The following is a 9,476-nucleotide window of genomic DNA, read 5'->3' as shown; positions in this document are numbered from 1 at the left end:
TAATGAGTTAAAGGGAGATTCTCTTCCTGTAAGAGTGAGAAAAGGAAAGAAAGATAAAGTAAGTGAGGGAAACTGAAGACACCATCCTGCCTCGTATGTTTTAGGACATTTTATCTGCAGTTGTTCAAAATTTCAGATTTAAGATGATGTATCAACTTGTTGGCTGAATAATGTCATTCAATAAGCCTGCCCCTAGCTACCTATTGCATGTAGGTTTTCTCTGGGCTATAATTCCTCTCTCATAATCTCTAAAATGACCATTCTAAGTGCTTTTGGCTTAAAAGACTATATTCCAGAAAAAATATAATTGGAGGAAGGATTGCAGATTGGGTAGGAATTTGAATAATGTTATAATTTCTATATATTTAATTACCTTTTCTTTTTGCATCAGCTCCAATCTTCCACTATTTAACATCATTATGTTCACTTATCATGTACATTTCTGTGCAAATTATCAAATGTGCCAATCAAATTATGGGGAAAAAATTGTCAACTAATTTTAGAGTAAAATAAATGATTTATAAAATATTATACTTAACGTATGATCCTTGATAAATTAAAATTAGTTTTTACTATCCTCAGTGATTCTTTTGTTCACATAACATAGAACTACCTAGAGTGACCTGATTCTGCCATGGAACTAAGAGAATCATTAGATTTTCGAGGAGGAATGATGGCTGTAGGGAGACACAGTTGACTGGCTAAGCTGCTCAGATGTTCACACTACCTCCCAATAGGTGAAAAATTGTGCCCTGGAGTTATCACGTCAGAGCTGCCTAATGCCATCCTGACGTTGTCATAAACCAGTGTCATCAATGATCAAGTTTCCCTCAGTTAAGTATAAAACCCCCAGCTCCCCTCCATAAGCTTACTGAGTCTCACTGTACTCTCTCGCTTTGATATCTGTGATGAATTTAAAACCTTATAATCAGTAGAAAAGTGTGGTTTTGGTTGGGTGAAACAAGTTATAACTAGAGCTGAGTATAAATGCTGTTATACTCAGGATAGCTATCAGTAATACATGAACTATAAATGCACACATGTTTCCTTTGAGATCAACTCAAGGAAGAAAGGAAAAATGTAAATAACCAGATGATGTAATCTCCAAACAGTGCATCCTCAATTAAAATGAATATAGTACATAGCTTACCTTCCGTATAAAAGGATAATCAAGTTCCCTTAAGGAAGACTGCATGTCAACAAAAGCAAAAATTAAAATTGCAAACAGAATGAGCTTTCTCATGAATTTGTAAGATATAAAGGGAATGTGTGTGTGAGTGTGTGGTTGAGAAATATTAAAGGAAAAAGAAGAATCTGTGACCTTCTTGTTTTCCTTTCTAAAAAGAATATATTCAGAACGTTCTGAAGGTTCTGCACTTTAAAAATAGATTGATAGAAAGAACTAGTAATACTCCCAGTTATAGGAAATGTAATTTTTAGGAACTTCCCAGCAGGAACATAATAAGTAGGCGAAAACTTGCAAAAAATACAGAGAGTCAGTCTTGAGGATTAGTAATCATGTGATTTTTCCATGAAGACTTTGAGCTGCTGAAATGAGAAGGTTTGTATTTGTTGTAAATAAAACAAGTAAGTACTTATATTAAAACTTGAGAGAAAAATCACTTTTTCTTACAGCCTAGTAAGTTGCAATCAATAGTCTGCTTGCCTAATTGAAATATTTTTACCAATTTATCTGCAATTACCAAAGAAATATCATGTAGAGGTAATTACGTGCTGTTCTCACTTTTTGAAAAATATGTTTTATCAAATAGTGCTTGTATGTATCAATCGACCCTGCACAAATTCAAAGGGAATCTGGAGAAACTACTGAGGGAAATGCATTGTACTTTGCAGCTCCATTTCAAAGTTATAGAGAGTTAAGGATCCAGCTGCTAGTTATAAAACAGTTATGTGCATCTATTTGTCTGACATTTATTATTTTAGCAATATTTCTGTGTAGAAGCAATATCTCTATATTTAAAAGATACATTATTTTACTTTTATTAACTAAGGTCTTTACTCCTTCTTTTTGGTTAATTATAAGCCTTGTCCTTTAGATCCATATAGTTTCATAGTTTATTGGCAAGCACAGAAGACAATATTATTATGGGTAATATCTATTGAGCATTTGCCAGGTGCTATGTGAAGGACTTTACATGAACTAGCTTATTTAATCTACAAAACAAATCTTGGAAGTAGATATTTTGTTATCATCTTAGTTTTTCCAATGAAAAGAAATAAGGCACAGAGAGGTTAAGGCATGCTGTTGGTTGCAGAGCAGGCTGGGAGCAGAGCTAGACTTTGAAGTTAGTAGTTTTCTCTGAAGCCTGATGCCTGACCACAGTGTCATGTTTCCTCTGTTACAAAATACTCAGCCAAATAAAAGGAGAAGAATGTTTCTTATCAACAGTCAGCCTTTCAGGCAAAATCACCAGCGGCTTACAAAAGATGATATTATTTAACATAAATAAGTAAAAATTACTACAAAGCAAAATGTTTCAAGTACCTTAGGAAAAAAAAAAAGGACAGGAGTATAAATAAAAAATTTCTGTAGATGTACCATATACTGAGATAATGCCGAAAGCTCACCAATGGTGTGCTCATAAAGCATTGTTTTAAAACACAATGCATGGAGAACTTAACACATTAGGAGGTTATTGTTCCTTTGACATGATGGCTGAGGGTAGGGCGGGAGGGTGACTTTATCCACAGGCAAACCATTGTTTTCCAAAGACTACAGAATTATTTGTTTCCATGTTATGGCATATAATTATTTTTAAACAAAAATACTCTATTTTTAATCCTGTGTTTGAAAAATGTTGGCACATTTTAGGACTTGAATGCTTTGCAAATATTGGAGAAGTAAGTGTGAGAGCACCTCTCTGTGGTGGGGAGTTATTACCGTTTTAAAAAGAGAAAAACGTTTTTAAAAAAGACTTTTTCAGGAGCTGACAATTATTTTGTGTCTTTTCCAAGCCGTTTGTCTTTCTCCTGACTGCAAAGTTATCCCTCTTTTTCTCTGTTAAGTATTGCTAGCAAATAAGTAACATTTAGGGTGTTATGCTACTTCTGACTTTCAAAGAAAAAGGCACAGCATAATTCTGGATCTTTAGGAAAGTTAAGGATAAGTTAATGACATCATATTTCTTTCTTCTATATTTCTAAGAAAGAATGTCTTAATATTCGTTTCCAGAATACAAAGGGAATATTTCAGTATAGGTCCCCCAGAAGAAGCAGAACTACTAAGAAATGAGGCCCATCTGTCTGTCTTCTCTCCCTGACTTCATGTCCTGTGGACTCCAAGCTCCAGTATCAGACACAGGCAACAGTCTGACCTAGACAATTGTGTAAGGCTGAATTCTTAGGACTGTGTCTGATCCTGGAGCTTGGGGGTCACAAAGTAGGCCGCGAGGGAGAGAATATGGATGTAAAGTAAAGTAGCAACAATCCGGAACCCATACACCAAAAAAAAAAAAAAAAGCTAGAGGCCACGAAAACAGAATGAAACCTATGTGAGCCCTTATTGCCTCTGACCTTGACTGTGTAGTTTTCCTGCAGAAGTCAAGCCCCTTCCTCATGGAACTAAATACCCACACTGGTCCCAGAGTAGAAGAAGCTGAAGGAAGGCCCAGTGGAAGGTGGGCAATGGCAGGCCTGGCCACTGTCTCTCACCAATGAGATGAGCCAGCAGACCAGTGAGGACATAAAATGACTGCTGCTTCACTTCCCCTCCAGTCCCCTGTAAGAAACTCTGCTATATCCCACCCTACCCAGAGACATACAGAAAAGGAATGCTGGAAAGTGTGGTAAGGCCTAGCCAAGTGGCCACATCAAAAGGCCACCATAGCTCACCCCTTGTCAACCCATGCAAATCTCCTTAAACTGTATTCATCTCCAAATATTGAAAACAGCCAAGTCGTGCTTCCACCTAACATGGTACAAATATCCCAGGTCCAACTGAAAACAGATGAATCCCTTCCTCAGAAGAGATACAAAGTCCCTTGTTTGTCTTTGCATGATAGTCATTTTCTATTAATTCGTTCATACTCTCTCACTGATATCCTGCAGCTTAAATACAGAGATATAGTTATGTGGCAATGGGTCCATTCTCATGGAATTAATTAGTCTAACCATGGTTTTCCTTACAGAGCCACAGATGTAATGGTGGAATGGTCTAAGGGAGACTCAGTTATGGTGCCAGCTAGATGGCAATACCTTTCAGGGCTGAGGTGATATCTCCAGAGTGTTCTGTATGATCACCATTCCTTCACATATAGTGCTATATCTCCCACAGTCAGAGTTCCTGGGTCAGGGAATCAAGGGAGGAAAATGGGAGAGGCTCCTCCACTATCACTGCAAGTGATCCACTAGCAAAATATTTGCTTCTCATCTCCATGATGTTAAGTCCAGTGAGATCTTAGTACCAAGGAAAATAATGCTTCTGCCAGGGAACCTGACAATACTTTCATTGAAATAGAAGTTGAGAGTTTGACCTAGCCAGATGGGACTTCTGAATTAACAGGCAAAGACTGGGGTTTCTGCACTAGTTGGAGAGATCCTTCTATCAAGATGAAATTGGGTTGCTACCAAATAATGTGGGTAAAGGAGGGTCTGTATGGAATGCAAAAGATCCTCCAGGGTGCCTTTTAATACTTTCATTTCCTATGATTAAAGTCAGTGGAAAACTATCATAATTCAGGTTGGGCTGCTATGGTCCAGTTCCTTCAGGAATAAAGGTTTGGGTAAGTTTAGCAGGCAAGAATCTATGACCAACAGGAGTGCTTGCTGAGGGTATAGGGTGTACAGGATGGTAGTGGAAGAAGCTTGTTATACATACCAGCTATGATCATGTGATCAGCTGGAGAAACGCAGGCTGTAATAGTTATGAGTACTTCTTCCTTATTTTGATATGAATATGTTTGTGTGTATGTGTGTGTGATAAATCTCCCCCCTCCCACATACACACATCACATCACACATTTTTTTTTCTTTTTGTTCTCCTCTTTCTCATACTCTAATCATGTAAAATAAGATATGTTAATAATATCTAACTCTGCATAACACAAAGAGCTATAAATGAGAATCCATAAAAAGTAGTATTTTATTGGCGAATATAAATGATGAAGAAAATTGAATGTTGACGATTTAGCCTATAAAAGAGAAAGCTAAAGGAACTATGTTTTAAGAAGATGTAAAATTTCTTCTAAAGTGAATCTAAAAGAAAAAAAAGGAAATAGAAAGGAAGTATGGAAAGGAGGAAGGAAACTCGGTCCAAGCTGGGGAGGGGAGGACAAGGGGCGAGGGGGACGCCACCCAAGTGGTCTGGGGTTCGAACCCAGATAGGCGAAACGCGCCGGGAATCGGCTGGGGAAACTCGGGCAAACCTTTTTGGGGAATCACCGCTCCGACACCCCACCGCCCAGGCGCTGCAACGGAGGGTGAGCGGAGGCTGAGCGGAGGCTGAGCGGAGGCTGGGGGAGCTCAAACTTGCGACAGCTGGAGGAGGCGGCGGCGGGCGGGCGGCTGGCTGTCGCCCGAGCGCTGCGCCTGCGGGGGGAGGGGAGGCGGCTGCTGGGAGGGAGGGAGGCCGGGCGGGCGGGCGAGAGGGCGGAGGGAGGGGGAGGAGGAAGAGGAGGGAACCAGGGAGGGGGGACGCGTTGGGATCGCGGCGTGCGGCGGCAGACGGAGCCTGGGCTCCCAGCGGCGAGGGGAGGCAGAGCTACGCTCCTTGCTGAACGCGGACCGAGCTCGGCGGCAGCGGGGAAGACGCGCCGGAGCCCAGACCGCGACCGAGAGCGGGAGCGAGGCGGCAGCGGCGGCGGAGGGGGAGCCCGCGAGCTGCCGGGCGGTGAGCCCAAGCCGCGCTGTCGCCGCGCAGGGAAGACTTGGCCAACACACTCACACACACATACACACCCAGCCCGAGCGGGCGCTCGCGGCTAATCGTCAGCATGGCGCTGGGGCTCCTGCCCGAGCGCGGGCGGCAGCAGCGGCGACGCGAGAGCTGCTGAGCCCGGCCCAGCCGCCGGAGCCCGGAGGATCGCGCGGGGCTGTCGCCACCTGCCCGGAGGCTTTGAGCCCGCCCCCGCCCCCACCCGGCCCAGAGCCCACCCCTCGGCGTGGCCGACCCCGAGGGCAGCCGGCTGGCAGCAGACGGCGAGGGAGGCGAGCGAGCGCGGCGCCGCGAGCGGGTTGCGGGCAGCGGGGGACGGCAAACTTTGCTGTTCGCCGCGCTTCCCCGGCCCGGCCCCTTCTCCCATCGCCAACGTCGCCACCCCACTTTCCTCCAACCCCGCACACCTCTCCCCACCCACCCCACCTCCCGTCGCTCCTCCTCGCCGCCTCGACTCTGCTCCGGGGAAAACTTCAAAGCGCCGGATCGCAGGCTCCCTGCTTACTCCCCGGCTGGGGATTTCAGGTCAGTGCCCGGAACACCTTTCCCCGCGGAGGCCGCGCGGGCTGGCGGGCGTGCGTGCGGCGGGCTGCAGTCGGCCCCCTCCCTCGGGGCCCAGACTAGCGGCGGGTGGCTCCTCTGACTCTCTGGCGTACCCCTCGAAGCTTGTGCCTCGCGCTTCACTTTGGCTGCTTTGCTCGCTTTCGTTTTTATTTCCTAGCTGTAAGTTATTAAAAGTGCAGCCAACCTAAGCGGCCCGGCGTGGGCTTCGGGGAGGGAGGGGCGCGGCGGGGGTGGGGGGGCTGCCGCCCCGCTGGGGGCTGAGAGGAGAGCAGGGAGTTCGCGGATTGGAAGTTTGCAGGCAGTGTGTGTCTGTGTGCGCGGGAGCGCGGTCGTCGCTGAGTGCCGCGAGTCGGGCGGGGGGGTGAGCTGGGCTGGAAGCTGGGAAGCTCGGCTCGGCGTTAGCTCGCTAGCAGGAAGGGGAGGGCGGCGGGTTCCCGTCTGCTTTCTTTTTCGACTCGGGAAAGAACTGTAAAAACCTCCAGCCGCCGCTGCCTCGTCTCACCTCTCCGGGGGCAGCTCGTTCTTGCTCGTGGAACGACGGCGTGTGCGTGCGCGAGGGTGTGTGTGGCGGGCGCCCCGGGCCGAGCCGAGCTCGACCTGCCGCCGCTGCCGCGCGACTCGGGAGGGGAATCCCGGTTTTTTGTTTTTTGTTTTGGATTGCTCCAAAGCGTGAATCACATGGATTTAAAAAAAAATACTAGGAAATCGAGCAGAGCGAGGGGTTCCGACAAGGCCCGCCCGCCCACCAGCCAGTCAGGTCAGACGCTTTGTTTTGTAAATGTTCTTTAAAAATTTTAATCTGCCACCCTGGTCCACCCGCACCTTCCCCGCGACGTCGTGGGGTTGGTTTTAAGTTTAAGATCTACCCCCAGGGGTTGGGGTAGATCGTGCGGGGGCGGGGGCGGCGGCGGGCGCGGGGGCGAGACCTGGGTCCTCCTCTGGGTAGCGTGGAGTCTGGTGGAAAGCCCTGTAGGGCGTGTGCGAGTCTGCGGCCGGAGGAAGTTGGTCCCACTCGGAGGGCGTGCGGCGCAGAGGCTGAGGGCGAAGAGGAACTTGCGCACCCGGGCGCGATCCTCGGCCGAGGCGGGGAGAGCGAGGCGCCGCTGCGCCGCGGGGCCCGCGCTCGGAGCAGGTGGGCGGCTGCGCTGCAGAGCCTCCGCCAGCTAGGGGGCTCGGGGCGGCGGCGACGTGCTCCTGCTGTTGACCAAGCAAGCCCCGGGGCGCCGTGTGCGGAGTAGGGCGGCTCGAGGCACGCGTGGTCCCGACGGGCTTCCCGCCGCCTGCACTCTCGAGTGGGCACGTCCCCGGGTCCCTGAGACGGCTGAGCCTGGCCGCGTGTAGGCCGAAGCCGGGGCGAGGCTTAATTTGCAGTTAATGAATCTTTTCCAGAAAGTCCGCGATCTCCAGCCAGAGGCTGTGAGTGCCCGCGCGCACGAGGGCGCGCGCCGCCGGCGTCTAAAGGGTTGGGGGGTTGCGGGGATGGAAGAGCGAAGGAGGGGGGAGGGTTATGTGTATTTAAAAACAAACCTTAAAAAAAGAAACCAGCGCGCTTCAAATAGGTATTCGTACAGCCTCTTGTGTCTAGAGTAGACAGCTCAGGGTTTTAGCTGGGTTTTTTTGTTTGTTTGTTTCTTTTTTGAGAGAAGGCCAGAGGAGGGGTAGTGGTATTTGATTCTAGGGGTAGTCTCTGGAGAAAAATCCTTAAAATGACTTGGGAATAAAAACGAGGAGGAAATGGCCCACCCCAGAAGGTGGTGGGTGGTGAACGCAGACAGACTTGGGTATTTGTAGCCATCTGACACTTCCTGTGGCACTGGAAACGGACACCGCGGGCCGAAATCAATCCTTACGAGGTGTTGGATTCGGTTTGGCCAACAGAATTGCTTGTGTGGAAGTCATTTTAATTGTCGGCCTCCGAGACTCCTGTACGTGGACACTTGGAAAATACATTTGCTTCTCGACCCTTCCCACTCCACCCCCGACCTGTTATCTGGTCTGGGCTTTGCAGTGTTGGTTCCCGTGTTTATTTTGGGCATGATTTCACCGCGAGGAGGAAGGGGGGAGATGGCGGTGATTAATATGCCGTCCAGGTTTAACCCGAGGCTGGCCTTTAGTGTGCGGGTTTACGCCGCCACTCACCGGGATTGCCTGGGGTAGTGGAGGGGGGGGGGCGCGCGCGCGCGGGGTTCGGGCGCCAGGCGCTCCGCGGGCAGGTCGGGGTTGGGGCTCGGACGGCCCCAGCGCTGTCCTTTGAGGCGCTGTCACCAGTAGGTGACTGAGAGTTAATTAGGAAGTTTTCTCCGGATCAATGGGCCGCACAGCTCATTAGCGATTCTCTCCAGCCCTTTGCAGGGCCGGCCGGGCCTGTGCCTCCCACAGAGGCCGGGGCCCCGCGGCCCGGGCTGCGGAGAGCGCCTCTGGGAAGTGGGGAGGGATGGGCGGCGAGGGGCGACCGGGAGGCGAGTGTAACTTGGCCGGGCGGCGCGTTGCGGGCGGCGCCTCGAGGCCCGCACAGCCCGCTCTTTCTTCCTGCTCTCGGTCGCCTCGACTGTGTCTTTAACTCGCTCCCGCTCGCGTCGCTGCCTGGCTGCTCCTCCCCGCCTCCCTCGCCTATCTCTTGTTCTCTAAGCACGACGCCTGTGCTCCCCGCCCAGTTTGGGATTAGACAAGATAAAAATAGGACTGCCCAGCGCACAGAGCTGTGACTGTGCCCCGGCAGCCGGGCTGGCGGGAGCGCTGTGGGCCGGGGCCGGGGCAGACCCGCTGTGCGCTCGGGGCAGCCCGAGCCCGTAGAGTCCCACCCCGACCCTGCAGGCGCGGTCACGCTCCAGCGTTCTGTCCGCCGGGAACCGTGCGGGCAGGGGGTCCTGGGTAGGGTCTCCGCGCTCTCGCGGGTGTTGTTGGTGTGCCTGTGATAGATGGGTCTAGACAGGCATGCAGGCTCCCTCCCGGCTGAAGGACGGGAAGCGGGGGGCGGGCCGCGGAGGCGGCGGCAGACTCCCGTGAGCGAGCGAGCCTT

This window comes from Mesoplodon bidens (assembly GCF_964165515.1).
Source record: "Mesoplodon bidens genome assembly, contig: HAP1_SCAFFOLD_486, whole genome shotgun sequence".
NCBI lineage: Eukaryota > Metazoa > Chordata > Mammalia > Artiodactyla > Ziphiidae > Mesoplodon > Mesoplodon bidens.
Note: the sequence above shows the minus strand (reverse complement) of the source record.